The sequence below is a fragment of the Chionomys nivalis genome, chromosome 8 (assembly GCF_950005125.1).
Source record: "Chionomys nivalis chromosome 8, mChiNiv1.1, whole genome shotgun sequence".
In the NCBI taxonomy this organism is placed as follows: Eukaryota; Metazoa; Chordata; class Mammalia; order Rodentia; family Cricetidae; genus Chionomys; species Chionomys nivalis.
In genome coordinates this window covers 23,279,593-23,295,453 of record NC_080093.1, presented here as the reverse complement: position 1 = coordinate 23,295,453, position 15,861 = coordinate 23,279,593, and the positions used below count along the sequence as shown (strand labels likewise).

At 46.7% G+C, this 15,861-nt stretch overlaps 2 pseudogenes; one reads left to right on the top strand and one right to left on the bottom strand.

The window, feature by feature from the left end:
- Positions 1-775: 775 nt before the first annotated feature.
- LOC130879274 (ubiquitin-60S ribosomal protein L40-like) lies at positions 776-2,271 on the bottom strand (annotated as a pseudogene).
- Positions 2,272-12,876: 10,605 nt separating this feature from the next.
- LOC130879800 (phosphoglycerate mutase 1-like) lies at positions 12,877-14,459 on the top strand (annotated as a pseudogene).
- Positions 14,460-15,861: the final 1,402 nt, after the last annotated feature.

Sequence of the window (15,861 nt, the reverse complement as noted above, 5' to 3'; positions counted from 1 at the left end):
TCCTGGGCCTCATTCCCTCTTCCGGAAAGGGAAGGTGTGAATGCGGATGTTTCTAGAGCGATTTCAGCACAAGCACAGGGTTCCAGCAATATCTTCTCCTTTGGACCACATCCTCCTCTGAGACTCTGCTCCCTGAGGGCCGGGGCTGGGTCAAAATAGGTGAGATAGAAGGGAGGCTGTTCTAGAGGGCAGACCCAGACGAGAGTTTCTCCTGTCTAGATCTGGCTTCCTCCTTCAAAGACAAGGTGCTGTTAACTGTGCTTTGGAACCAACATGCTCAGTAATTACAGTGCCCCAAGTGCTTTTTCTTTTTAATTAAAAAAGAAAAGCAATATTCCAGCAAACATCGAGACTTTCTGCCCCACTGAATGAGAACTTGTCTGCTCAGTTCTGCTGTTGTGATCAGCACTCACCTTTTCTCATTACTCTATGCTAGGATCCTAATAATACCTGTTTACTCAGTAGCCAGCTGGTTTTCATAGCTTTCTAATTCACTGGTGGGTTTTGTTGTTTGTTTTTAATTCTAGATCTGGGGGCTAGAGAGATTGCCCAGTGATTAAAAACACTTGTTCTTCCAAAAGACCCACATGGTGGCGTACAACGATCTGTAACTCCAGTTCCATAGGATCTGACCTCCATAAACATAAACTGCGTATTTATGGTAGAGGTACATATATGTAGGCAAACACTCATACAATGCCTTAGTCACTGTTCTATTGCTGTGAAGAGACAGCTTGACCAAGGCAGTTCTTTTTTTTTTTTTTTTTTTACTGCTCCAGTCGATGGAAGGGGACTTTATTTGGTCCCAAGGACATGGGCCAGTTATGGCCCCAGCTTTATTTGACCTTCTTCTTGGGGCGCAGGTTGTTGGTGTGGCCGCACTTCTTCTTGCGGCAGTTGACTACACAGGGGTGCAGGCATGCATAGCACTTGCGGCAGATCATCTTGTCACAGTTGTACTTCTGGGCAAGCTGACGAAGGGACGGCTCGATGATGCCACCACGCAGACGAAGCACCAGGTGCAAAGTGGACTCTTTCTGGATGTTGTAGTCCGACAGGGTCCGGACATCCTCCAGCTACTTGCCAGCAAATATCAGCCTCTGCTGGTCAGGTGGGATGCCTTCCTTGTCTTGGATCTTGGCCTTGACATTCTCGATGGTGTCACTGGGCTCGACCTCAAGAGTGATGGTCTTGCCCGTCAGGATCTTCTCAAAGATCTGTATGTTGGCGTCTGCAACCCACTCGGTCACCGCGTTGAAAAGAAAGAGCAACCAAGGCAGTTCTTATAAAGGAATGCATTTAATTGGTGGCTTACTTACAGTTTCAGAAGCTTAGTCCGTTACTATTATGGTGGGCAGCAGCCAGGCTGAGAGGTTTTGGAGCACTAGCTGAGAGCTACATCCTGATCTGTAAGCAAAAGACAGAGACTGGGCTTGACACAGGCTTTTGAAACCTCAAAGCCAACCCCCAATGACACATTTCCTGCAACAAGACCACACCCCCTAATCCTTCTAATCCTATCAAAGAGTTCCAGTCCCTGGTGACTAAGCATTCAAATATATGAGCCTATGAGGGCCATACTCACTTAAACCACCACATGCACATAAAGTAAAAATTAATAAATTCCAGAAGCTGGGCATGGTAACACATTCCTGTAATTCCAACCCCCCAGAAGTTGAAGCAGACAAATAGATCTTAAGTTCCAGGCCACATACAAACTCTGTCCAAAAAAGAATTCTAATAGCAAATAAGTGACTAAATTTGGTAAGAAAATCATTTTTCAAAACCCTCTTCCACCTTCCTCTGCATAAGTTGTCACCATGAACAATTTGGCAACATTCTCTTATACCATCATTTATATGATTATTTCTTAGTCCTTCACTACAGACATTTTGATCAAGATATTTCAATGTTGTAGGATGATTAGTTGTATATCTGGTCTCTATTCACTAGATACCAATAACATTCCCTGAGATATGACAGCCAAAACATAGCTAAGCATCTCCAGGGGACAAGTCATACATGCACACACGCACACACACCCTTTAACACCCACATCACCACTCTTGTTTAGGATCACTATAATACACATGTGCACAGAGAGAAAAAAGTAATAAAAACAGGAAAGGAGAAAGTAGTAGAGACAGGGATCAACAACTCATGCAATTGATTGACTGCAAATTAAAATTCATATTCTTTTGTTCTGAGTCTTACATGAGCTTTGCCCATTCGTTCATTTTTCTCTAATTCAAGTGTTTCTTGAGTAGCCATAGACCAATAACTGTGCCATCAATGAGAAAACCAACGAAACTCCTCCAACTCCCACCTCAAAGGGAGTAGGAATGATTGATGGAGTCAAATGTGGGTGATCGCGGTCCTGGAACACGGGTTCAGGCTGCTGTGGAAAACTCGTTCCCTGCAGAAGAGCTTACCCGAGAGTCTTTAGTCACAAAACAAGTCATTTCCTACGTATACTGGTGGAGCCACAGGTTGATGGGGTGACCGCAAAGATGAGGAAACGCTGCTATCGGTCTCCGGTGCTCCCCGATGACGCCTTAGCGTTTAGACTGGTGGACGCTAGTGATCTGCTAAAAATACTTGAAAGCTTTGAGAGTTACAAGGGTGTTGGTCAGACATGGGGTGAGTGATGAATTGCTTTCAAAGGGACTAAAATAGCCCAAGGTAAACTGGCTCTGGTCTACAGTGCTTAACTCTCCACAATCATGAAATTCAGTCACTTGGCCTTGTAGAATTTTTTAAATTTATTTTTATTTTATTGGTATTTTGCCTGTATGTATGTCTGTGTGAGGGTGTTGGATCCTGGAGTTACAGTCAGTTATGAGGCACCATGTGGGTGCTGGGAATTGAACCCAGTTCCCCTGGAAGATCAGTCAGTGCTTTTAACGGCTGAGCCGTCTCTCCAGTCTCCTTGTAGAATTTGGGAACTTCTATTTACAGCTATGCTGGACAGTTTTATGCCAACTTGGCTCTATCTAGAGTCACCTGGGAAAAGGGAACCTCAACTGAGAAAATGGCCCCACCAGATGGGCTTGTGGTCAAGCCTATGGGGCATTTTCTTAGTTGATGATTGATGTGGGTGAGCCCAGCTCACTGAAGGTGGTCCCACCTCTGGGAAAGTGGTCCTGGATGATATAACAAATCAGACTGAGTGTACCATGCGGAGCAAGCTGGCAGGCAGCATTCTTTCAAGGCTTCTGATTAAGTTCTTGCCTCCAGATCCTCACCCATATTTCCCAGATGATGAACGACTGCTATAGGCTGCAATAAACCCTCCCCTCACCAAGGCATTTTTGTCATGGGGTTTCATCATAGCAAATGGAAACCCTAACTACAACAGCGCTCATTTAACAGGTACATACATTTAAGTGTACTTCCCAGGTACATTCGCACACACTGCCAAAAAGGAAAGGGGTTAGTGGGAACAAGCCACCCCTAAATTTTGTCTGGTTATTGTGTCTCCTATAAACACACCACTCTCATTTCTAGCCAGGTCCCTTATACCTCCAACTGCCATCTTGCTCCGCGGAGAGGAAGAGGTGCAGAAAAAGAGCGAAGGAAAGAGGCAGCTGTCAGTTAGTGTCCTTGGTCTCCTTTGGAGATAACCACTGGGCAGGCATGCCATCCCTAGGCCCTGGGTCCGCTCAAACCGTGCATGCCAGCAGCACAAACACCAGCCCCAGAAAGGAACATGTAAGTACTTTGGGACTGTCCATGTCCCAGACATATTTAGTCCCAGGCCTGCCTAGCTGCTCTCAGCCCTGTCTTCCCACACCGGGCTTCAAACATACTATGGGACCAGCCTCCAACCAGGTTACTGGCACAGGCCCTGGGTATTGACATACTTAAAGGTGATAGTCAAGCAAACAAAAGAACGTTAATTTTTAATTTCCCTTCAATTGATCAGACTTCCTCGCTGTCCTATAACAAGGCACACGTGCAGTCTTTGCCCAACATTGAAAAGTTGACTGCTCCGGATGTCCTGACCCTGGATGGGCGTTTCAACATAGCACCCATTTTGGCTCAGCTGCTGCCATCTCAGAGAATTAAGGAGCTTCTGAGTTAAGTGACGACGTTGAGCAGCATGGTAATTTTAAGGATAAAAAAGCAACACCCAGTGCAAAGAGACAGGAGGCTTGGCTGTGGAGCAGAGATGGGGGAGGGGTGCCTTCTAACAAAGAGCAAGCATTTCCTCCCACCACCCCAAGTTTAGAGTAAGCCACTGCCAACCACAGACACCCTCACACTGTGGAGCCAAGGCTCTAGAGGTGGGGGGTGGTTACCACCCTGCAACATGAGGGCAAAAGTCTCCTCAGGTGTATCCATTTCCTCACGTAAGATCTCCACTGTCAGCTAAGCCCCAACCGGCACACTATCCTGGGAGGTAACTGTCAGCTTCCTCACGTAAGTGGAAACCTGTCACTTTTTTTTTTCTTTTGAGGCTGAGGTGGTTTTGGTGTGAAAGCCACGATAAATTTAGCATAAGTCAAGACAAGCAACAGGAGCTTTTCTTTTTTTCCCCCAGTCTGGAGTGGGTAAATGCTTCTGTTTTGTGCCGTGTTCATCTGCCCTGTTTCTGACTGCAGAGGAAGAAAAAAGGTTCTAAAACAACCCTCTGCAGCCTCAAGTCATCTCTCTGCTGGAAGTGTTGCTTGTTTGCTTTTAACTCAAATAAAAAGTATAGTCAGAGACTAAGTGAGACTTAAATGCTGGAGATCCAGTGAGCAGAGATTCATTCAGCCAGTTATTTTAAATAATTCACTCCAGAAAAGACAGTGTGTGTGCAAAGGTGTGTGTGTGTGTGGTGTGTGTGTGTGTGTGGTGTGTGTGTGTGTGTAGATGTTAGCAAGTGACTGAAGAAAAGGAAAAGCAGGAAAAATGTGTTCAGTGTCTAGAGAAGTGAATTCACCTAATTATGCAAGCATCATAGGACTTGAAGGTTGGAAAGAAACTAAGAAATCGGTAGGGTGTAGCAGCTTGCAACCTTTTGCACAGGAGCTTTTTCTGGATCCCATTAAATGTTATGATCACAAAGGCATAATTCACCCTTAGTGTGGTAGGAGAGGAAGGGTCGGGTTTTCCTGAGCATCTGTCAGTTCCGATGTCCCCTGGCCCGCCAGTGCTGTGGAAAAGCAGCCCCAGAGTGTCTCCTTCCCAGGGACTCCATGGTCATAGGTGTCAGGGAGGCGTCATAAGTGATGCTCTTCTCCTGGAAGTCACAAGGTGCGTCTGCACAGTAAATTCTGACTGACCAACCTGGCATTTAAAAAACACTGTTCATTAACTTTGTGTCATACAGGACACAGGGGCAACCCTCACCCAGTAAGAACAGTGATACTTCAAGGTGCTGCACACCAAGGGGAGAAGCAGCGGCTACCAAGCTGTGAAATCAAAGAAGTCTCCATTATTGTTGTCTCCCGGGCATGCATTTGGTTGTGATGCCCCAAGGCGACCAGCTGAGCCCATCTTCTCAGAAGCATGATGAACAATATCTCCTCAAGCTGTAATGGTTTTAGGTTTTCAAAACACACTACAGCTGTCTTGTGTCTATCCTTCAAAGAGAAAAAAAACCAATAATGTTTTTTATGAAACATATATTGTTTCATATATATTATACATATATTGTCCTAATGTTGATTGATTCTATTATTACAGGTTGATTCCGAAATCAGCCTGTAAGCACTACCTGCCCAAACACCATGTAACTTCCTGGAATTCTGAGAATTGTAGTTCTTGAGATATAATACCTGCCCAAGGACCAGGTAACTGCCTGGGATTCTAGAAGCTGTAGTTCTGCAAAAATAACAACAAAGCTTCATAGGAAAGTACAGTGGCCTATGGATTTTGTCCGTATAAGCCCCACCAACCGTATCTCAGGACACTTAGCTGGAAAATTTCCAGATAATGGTCCTTACCAAATTCCATCTTGGTCATTACTTAAAAATTTAATAAAAGTTTGCCTAAATTTGGTCAAAATAGTGGAAATGGTTTTTCTGGAAATTCCAGGACTGACAGGTTCATTGAGCAAGTATTTACTGAAGACCATCTACCCATCAGGACCAAGTTCAGGAATGCAAAATTAAGTGAATCATAGTCTCTGCCCCCAGCAGTGTCCAAGCCAGAGTGTACTATATTGGTCTGTTTGAGTAAACATAACAACTGTCAATGCCTTGGCCCACAATTACAGTGCCAGAAGCCAGCTGGCACCGGGCACTGTCAAAGCCCACTCATTCTATCACAGTTAATCTGGCAGGTGACAGATCTGGTTGAGCTTTGGTCAATCAGAGCCCAGCTTCTACCTGCATTTGGAAGGATAACGAAAACAGTCTCCTACCTTGGCCCCAGAAGTACTTGCAAGTCTGAATGCGTCTTTTGTGAGACTGGGCTGCATCTCTGAGAAGTAAATAGCCCAGGACAAAACATCATTCAGTCCCAGGGATGCTTACAGGGCAATTGCTCTGTGGCTAGATAAGTACTCAGGACCAACTAATATTGTGGATTTTCCCAATTTTTTATAATGACTGAACCATGGTGTTTTCTTAATGTAAATTTATTTTGAGTGAAAGATAAGTCAAAGAATGCTGCAGAGCAAAGGTGTGTCGTTTAAGTTAAATGAGAAAAAACTGGAACACCAATGGAATTTGTCCTCCAAGACTCTAGCTGAAGAAAACACTACAAGTTTCCAAGTGCGGATCCAGGAGAAGGAACCAGTGTAAAATAGTGGCCACAGAGAAGCTTGCCTCAGTTTCTCCCCGGTACTGATGCTAGGCAGACTTATTGGCCAGGTTGGGAAATGAATGCAGTGCCCTCTGAGATCTGGAGTATGCCTGCAAATTGCCATTCTGCATATCACACGCACCCTGAAATTCCTCACAGGGCAGCAAAGTTTAGCTGGGACTTGGGGAATAGGGGGTGTCATATGCTCTAGGTGACTCATCACCAAGGTTAAGAAAGAACAGGGAATGCATTTTAGGATTTAGGTCACAAGCTAAAAAGGAGAAATGCCCAAGTTCCTTTAGACGTTAGAAGCAGGGCTGTTGGTCAACTTAGCATCACCAGAGATAACCAGATTATGGGGAGAAAAGACTTACCTGGACTCAAGATTTTGGCAGATTCAATCCATGGCCATTGCTTCAGGGTGTGTGAAAAGTGGGCCATCATGGAAGAGCATAAAGTGAAGTGAAGCCACTCCCCTCATGGCTAGGGAAGAGAGAGCAAAAGGAGGACCAAAGTCCTGTCCTCCCCTTCAAGGACCCCAAGGACCGAAAGACCTTCCACTAAGTCCCGCACCTAAAACATTCCACCAGCTCCGAATCATGTCACCATACAACCAAACCTCTAACATCTGGATTATTAGAGGACATTTTGGATCCAAACAATACCACCGACCAATGAGTAAGAATTGGGGATCCTCCCATTAGAGGGTACCCTGGGTAATGCTATCACTGAAGAACTAACCGAGAACTAAAATAATCATTCATCTATTAGGGGATCCCAAAATCTCTTGGCAGGGGCAGGTCAAATCACACTGCCTGCTTCAATGGGCTCCATCTGAGCATAGGAAAAGGACAGAGCCTAGCTCTTCTTTGATTGATGGGTTCTACCAATTTCCCTGTGATGCCAAGTCGGCTGCTGTTCTAGTTTGGTTTCAGTTGCTCTGATAGAACAGTCTGACCGGTTGTCCAAGAGACTCCACAAAACATCACATATTGTTGCTATTGCCTTGGGTGCCCCAGAGAAAGAAGGTGAGTCCCTATTGCTGATGACACCATGCATTTTAGACACAGGGCTCGGAGGACCCTGAGCTGGAACTGACCTGAAAGCCTCATCTCTGAGGACTGGCTTTGATGGTATCAAAAGGTACCATGCAAGCTTCCAAAAAGGTAAAGAAACCAACGGTCCTACCCAACCATGATGTCTATGAATCACAACAACCAACATGGCATAGGTGGCGCACATACCTTGACAGTAACCAACATCTCTCTAATGGGACTTAAGACCTGCTCAAAAAAAAGGGAAACCATGCCCAGTATGGAAACCTAGCCAACTAGCGAAGGTTACTGAAGTCATTGGTCTTGGAGGAGAATCTGCAACCATCACTTTACTAAACCATCATAACCCCTAACTGTTGACCGAGGTTTCTGTCCCGCCTGGTCCCGCAGCCGTTCAACCCCAAAGAAATACACAGAGGTCTACACTAATTATAAATTGGTTGACCTATTATCTCAGGCTTCTTATTAACTATAGCACCTACCTGTACTACGTGACAGTATGATACTACTGTATTGCGGTGCCTGCACTACAGGACCATTCGCGAGCCAGGAGAGGGTCTAGAGATTTAAACACCCAAAGACACACAGACAGAGACACAGGTCATCCTTGAAACAAGAATGCTCTGAGGGCTGGGCGGTGGTGGTGCACGCCTTTAATCCCAGCACTCGGGAGGCAGAGGCAGGCAGATCTCTGTGAGTTCGAGGCCAGCCTGGTCTACAAGAGCTAGTTCCAAAAAGCTACGGAGAAACCAAAAAAAATCTCAAAAAATCCCCCCCCCAAAAAAAAGAATGCTCTGAAACTGTGGCTCATCGACAAGGTTATCCCCTGCAAAGAAGTGGCAACAGGCCAAGGGCATGTCAATTGCAAGCTTCCATGGGGCCTAACATAGTTGGAGGAATTTTGTCTCTGGACATTATCTAAGGAATTTAAGAAATGGAAATAAAATTTTCTGGGGAGTTATTGGTGGATAGGTCTATGTCAGGTCCAAAGAAAATTCCATTTCCCCAAATTCCAACAGACAGAAAGGACAAATGGCTATACGGTATCTATTAGCTTACCTAAGGGCCTGCTGGCCTCCGGGCTCCCTTTGTATCACAAGGACCTGCTACACATTTGAAAGTCCACACTAGCATCCTAGCCCCTCTCACCTCTTTCCCTACCCTAAACTTCCTGGACCGCATGGGCTTCCCTCCCCACAGCACTCATTCTCCTTATAGCCCTGCCGTGTTCAATGGGTTCTCTCTCTGTCCTCCTCAGGTCTTCCTCTCTCCAGGCCCCTCCGCCCCAACCCAAGCCCAGCCTTTCTCTCTGCTCCTGCTTCTCTCATGGCCAGGCACAGTCCGCTAGCCATGTTCAGTCTACTGCTTTCTTTCTCTGCGCTGGACTCTTCCAGATGCCTCTGGCTGCTCCCTCTCATATCTAAAATAAAAACCTTCTCCCTAATCATACCAGGGAACAGCCATTTTGTCAATTTATACAGTCTAAGGGCAAGACATCAGAGTACAGAAATGTTATAAAGTATATGTGTGTATGTGTGTGTAAATGTCTGCTGTTTTATATGTGTTACTCCCATAATCATGACCACGTTCTTTGAAGGAAAAGCTCCTTTCTGCAGTTGACAAATGTGGGAACAGATTCAAAACACAAAGCCAGCTGCCCACAGGTGCTACTAAGTGGCAGAGCTGGCTGAAAAGCTGGTTCTCCACAGCCCGAGGTCTGCCCAATTAAACTGAAATTCTAAATCCAAAGCATCAAAAGGACTAAATTTCTGCTAACAAAGCCATAAATGCAGTGATATAAAATATAATAATGGTAATAAGAGAGCAGCAGTGGTTGGTCCAAGGAAGAAAAGGCTGAGGTACAATCCCCTCCAGAAAAGCAGTGGTGATTAAGACAGGGCCTCCAGGCCATGATCAGGCCTTGAGGTAGGAGGGAGAGGCTTAGATAGAAAGTTATAGAACATGCATGAGAGTCAAACACGATGAGGGCTTTAAAAGGAAGGAGAGGCTTCCTTTCAAAACCTGTAGAGGAACTTCATTACCTTGCCTTAATTCCAACACTCCAGAGGCAGAGGCAAGTCGATCTCTGTGAGTTCAAGGCCCACCTGGTCTACAGAGCCATCAAAGAGAGAGGATGCAGGCAGAGGAGACTAGTGAAAATCCCTGGGAACAAGGCCCTGAGCAATCCCAAGGACAAAGGAAATAACCGATCTTCAGAAGGGGGGGGGGGCTGCAGGAAGTGTCCCATCACTAACATAGATCGCATGTCAAAGAGCATGGAAGAGCTAGGCTTCAAAAGTCACCATAAGGCATGCGTTAACTATGTCCCAGAAAGAACTGCATGGGGGCAGGGCTTGATCTCTTCGGGCTGCAAGATTTGGTCTCTTGAGAATGACCAGCGTCTTAAGGAGGCAGGCCCATGTTCTACCAAGTCCTGTGATTACATACAAGACTGAACAAGATACACAATCCCAGCATCCCAGGAAAATGGGAAGAGCACAGTGTGTGTCCGGAACGGCCAGAACAAACAGCACGTGCGATAGTCAGCCTTCATAGCTGTTCAGATTCACCTGGCAGCCCTTAATGGCTGCTAGTCCCGGCTGGACCATCATTCGAGCTGCTTTGTACAATCTTATTTCATTCCTGCTGCAGAAGTCCGCCTTTGCTTCGCCTTCTGCCTGCCACAAGCCCCCTCAACTCCAGGGGACCTTCTCAGAGCCCTTCATCCTCCTGTGCTAGGAGCCCTGGCTCTCTTCTCTCCTCCGGGCTTTGTTCCCTGACCCTGCCAGTGCGGTCCTAGCTGTTTGACCTGGTGTAGATACTGATTGTTTCATTTCATATCTGTAAACAGATGATGACTATGTATAACTCAAAATTTTGTAAAGGAAAAGATCTAGCAACCATTAAAATTCTTGGAACAGTGATTGGCAGACAGTTAGTAGATAGTTTTAGGATTTTTATTATTCTTTATTGTGTTTCATCATTATTAAAATAGAAAGGCAATGTCTTGGATGTTCGACATAAGATCTTCAGGGCCTGTCACACAATAAGTATTTATAGAATGTATAGCTGACCTTTTATATGCCAGAGAAGAGGTAGCCCGTGTAAGCTTCACAATAAACACAAGGCAAAGACATCACCTCATCCTTGTTTTACTGAGGAGCATTAGGAATTAAGGTTAAGCCCACAAAGCCCAGAACTGATGAGCCAGGGTGCAGAAAGAGTCCAAATACAGTGTCACCAGCCACCGTGCTCCACCAGGCAGTTGACAAGCCAGGACAGTCAGTGGAGAGCAACGCAGTCATCAGAGGCAAAAAAAACAGCGCTGTACGGTCAGGAGAACAGGTTGCTTGGTGACCTTCAGTTTAAGAATGTCGGAAGGGCAGGGTGGAAGAGAGACTTTCTGAGCCGCCTCTGATCTCTTAGAAGTAAAGATCCAAAAGAAAACATTCTGGAAGAGAAAGGTTGGCGGAAGTAGAGACTGTATCTGAAAACAGGGAAGTCCCGAGCAGAATGAATGACGGAAAGACATGCATGCCCCAGGGTCTGACACAGTGAGTCACTGCTGACTGCTGAGGTCTGTTTGGATCTGTTTTGTAAGGAGTGGATCATGAAGATGAGGTGTGCCACACCTGCCTCTGTTGTGCCTAGAAGTTCGGAGACAGCAAGAGCTCTGGGGGCTGAAATGCTCCCAACATTGGTGCATCAAAAGCTTGGACCCCAAGGCAATCATGATCAGAAGGGGACCTTTGGAAGGCAGTTTGATCATGAAGGCTCTGATCTCATTAATGGATTAATCCCACTGAAGGGTCCAGAGGTTTATGAGCAACTGAAAGGTGCTAGAAACTGGAGGAGGTAAGGTCAGCTGGAGGAAGTAGGTCACTGGCACCTGTCCTTGAAGGCTACACTTGGTCTCCACCCGCCCTTCTTTCCTGACACCGTGAAGGGGTGAACAGCTCTGCTCTGCCACACACACACCCTCCCCATCGTGACCTTCTTCCTTGGAACAATGGAGCCACAAGACCAAGGACAGAAACCTCTGAAATAGGAACCCAAATAAGTCTTTCTTCCTGTAAGCTGATTTCCTCAAGTATTCTGTCATAGTGGTAGAAAGTTAACACAGGAAGTCTTGGTGAAGACTTCTGCAGTTATCCAAAAAAAAATTAGTTGAGTGGCTCCTCTAGGAAACTGGAAGGACCGGGAGTTTCTCTCCAGGTCTTGCCAAAGCTGCCTTCATCTCTACCTCCCTTATATTATACATGGAGTCCTAAGAAAAGGCAGCCTGAAGAGGAAAAGAAGCAACTTGCAAAAGCATCCTTCTTCGATATAAGAGACTGCAAAAGCATCCTTCATAGACATAGGGGACCTCTCCCCTTCCCAGGGTGGAAACATAGGAGAAAACGGTCCCAACTACGGTAGAGAAGCATTTCAAAGGTCTGAGAAGGAACTTGTACATGAGAACGGGAAGTATGGGGCGGTAGCCTGAGTAATAAATCTTTTTTTAAAAAAAAAATAGATTAAGATGTAGCTGTATTTATATTCCATCCTAATCACGAACTCACAGCTTAGCAGGAATGAGGAATGTCGTCTCCCAACGCTGTGCTGCAGTAGTGGGGAAACGGGACTTGACCTCACAGGCTGTGTTCAGGCAGGGCTCAGGATGCGCTGCGGCAGCTGGAGCTCAGGAGGCGCTGCAGCAGCTGGAGCTCAAGATGCGCTGCGGCAGCTGGAGCTCAAGATGCGCTGCGGCAGCTGGAGCTCAGGATGCGCTGCGGCAGCTGGAGCTCAGGATGCACTGCGGCGGCTGGAGCACAGGAGTTGGCAGTAAGGGGTTGGTGACACAGAAGACGCACTGTCTTCACTCAGGGATGGTCTTAGCATCAGCTACCCCCATGTTCTACTTTTTAAGATTTCGGAAATTTCCAGCACACACTGAAACTGCTCACCCCCCAGGAATTCCAGTATTACATAAAGCATATTCTCTAAACATAGATCACTTAGGAAGGCTGTGAGATCACATTTAATGAAGTTAAATATAATGACACCGATTAACATTGGTAATCAGGGCATCCCCTTGCCTATCGCCATGGCCGCCTACAAGCTGGTCCTCATCCGGCACAGCGAGAGCGCCTGGAACCTGGAGAACCGCTTCAGTGGCTGGTACGACGCCGACCTGAGCCCGGCGGGCCACGAGGAGGCAAAGCGCAGCGGACAGGCTTTGCGAGATGCTGGCTGTGAATTCGACATCTGCTTCACCTCCGTGCAGAAGAGAGCAATCCGGACCCTCTGAACAGTCCTGGATGCCATTGACCAGATGTGGCTGCCAGTGGTGAGGACCTGGCGCCTCAATGAGCGACACTATGGAGGTCTGACTGGTCTCAATAAAGCAGAAACTGCTGCTAAGCATGGTGAGGCACAGGTAAAGATCTGGAGGCGATCTTACGATGTCCCACCACCGCCAATGGAGCCTGACCATCCCTTCTACAGCAACATCAGTAAGGATCGCAGGTATGCAGACCTTACTGAGGACCAGCTGCCGTCCTGTGAGAGCCTGAAGGACACTATTGCCAGAGCACTGCCCTTCTGGAATGAAGAGATTGTCCCCCAGATCAAAGAGGGGAAGAGAGTCCTGATTGCGGCCCATGGCAACAGCCTTCGGGGGATCGTCAAGCATCTGGAGGGTCTCTCAGAAGAGGCCATCATGGAGCTGAACCTGCCAACTGGCATTCCCATTGTCTATGAATTGGACAAGAACTTGAAGCCCGTTAAACCCATGCAGTTCCTGGGAGATGAAGAGACCGTGCGGAAAGCCATGGAAGCTGTGGCCGCGCAGGGCAAGGCCAAGAAGTGAAAGCGCGCAGACAGACTTCTGCCCCGAGACCCTCCTCCCTGCCTGTCTGCCTCCTGCGCCCTTCCCAGCACCCGTCATGTCACTGACTCCATGTTTAGGATCTTAAGTTTAAGTTGTAGCTGCAGATGGGAACCCGTGGCTCCCATTTTTAGTATTTTATCCCCTGTACCCACTCCCTTCATAGAATCTAGTCAGAGTAACACCTCTAGGGTGCAGGTTCTTGGTCCACATCCAGGGACAGTTCCTCTTCCCAGGAGAATTGAGAGGTAGTAATTACAGGTTTCTTAGTCCTTTGTTTACAAGGGTCTGCTTTAGGAGGTCAGGGAGGAACCATGCTGTGGCCTGACCAGTGAGAAGCCTGTCCTGCACTCTTCTGCAGTTAGGTAACTGGGGCTGTAGTCACTTCCTCTCTGAGCCTAAAGGAGCTGCTGGCCCCCGAAGGTTGGGATCAATCCTGTCAAGTCTATGTGTTACATTTACTTTTACAAAAACAGAAGTACATACATATTTATCAGTACACAAAAACCCCTCTGAGGTTTCTAGTGGTGATTGAAATAGTCTATGTGGTCACCAGAAAATAAGCCATTCCTCATATCAAGTGGGATAAACTCCTTGTCCTCAAGGGACAGGAGTGTCTCTTACTGTGTGTTAGGACCCCTCTGCCTTGTCTTGCAGAGGTGAAGTGCCCCTTGATCATGTCCACAGTTTTGTCTTTCGCTGTCTGAATCATGTTCCAGCTGCTTGACCCTACCGTGTGGGTCCAGAACTTGTTTTGGGCATACTAAATCTTCTTTTCCAGATCAGTATAATAAAGGAGTGATGTGTAAAAAAAAAAAAAAAAAAAAAAAAATTGGTAATCAGGGACATGGTTGTGGTTTGGAAGTGAAATGTCCCCCACAGATCCCTATGTTTCAACACTTGGTCCCCAGCTGTTAGCACTTGTTTGAAAGGTGGCAGATCCTTTAGTAAGTGGAGCCTCACTGGAGGAAGTGAGGCTGAGAGCAGGCTTTAAGATTTTATAGCTCTTCTCTGCTTCCCATTTGCCCTCTGCCTCCCAGCCGAGGATACGGGGCGACCAATCAGACTCTGGCCTCTTCTGCCGTGCCTTTCCTGCAATGATGGGATGAATCTTCTTGAACTACGAACTGCAATAAGCCTGTTCTTCCTTTCATTTTTTATCAGGTGTCTTGTCAGAACAGCAAGAAAAGTAACTAATAACAGAAGTTTAGGTTAGGTCAAGAGAGAACAAGTTTTTGTAGTCATAGAAATCATTGTTAGACTACCCGGGCAGGCCGAATAGCTAAGCAGATAGAGGCTCTTGCCAACAATCCTGACGGCCTGAGTTCAAACTCCGGGACCCACATGGTGGAAGAAGAGAACAGATTCCCCAAGTTATCCTTTAGCCTCCTCCACACACGGTATCGTGCATGTGTGAGTGTGTTCATATACATACACTTGAACACATACATGTAACTAAAAAGCTTAGAATGTCTGTCTACAGAATCTCAGCACTTAAATATTAGAGTACATCAGCAGATGCAGGGGGCTATGAACGTCCCAACTTTCCTTGTGTCCTCACCGACCCAGAGATGTCCTCGGGTTCTGTAACATAGTTTAAACACTGTGAGATTAGATGTGCTCAGACCTGATGAGAGATGTGAGTCTCCTCTTTCTCATGCTTTTTTCTAACATAGGTATCTGAGCCATAGAAGGGAAGATCCTATCCATGCCCAACTCAATGCTCCAGCTCCGAGTAGACCAGTCTCTCATGCGTGCTCAGACCACACTCCCATTCCCTGTGAGCATGCCTAAGATGGTCCACGGCTCAGCCACTTCTTAGAACTGGTGCCCAGCCTGCATGGCACCCTTCAGCAGTGGGCAAACTAGAGAGGCTCCACTCCCACGTTCCCACACCTCCTGCAGCTGAGCTTGTCTTGCACTGCTCCTAGGCCATCTTCATGTTGGAAGCCTTTACACAGGCCACTGCGCCAAGTGCCCCAGATGCCACTCCAAGGCGGCTAAAGAGAGCCAGATTCCACGGTGGGATCCTCAAAGATGAAAGGAGCAGACGCCAGCAAAGAGCGAGGGACCAGATTTTCAGCTTTATCCTTGCCCTGTGCATCGCGGGACTTACGCAGACACGCCTCTGCCTTTGTCGTCTAACTCAAGATTGCAGATACTCTTCATGCTGACCCAAACATGGGGGAAAACTGACTCCTA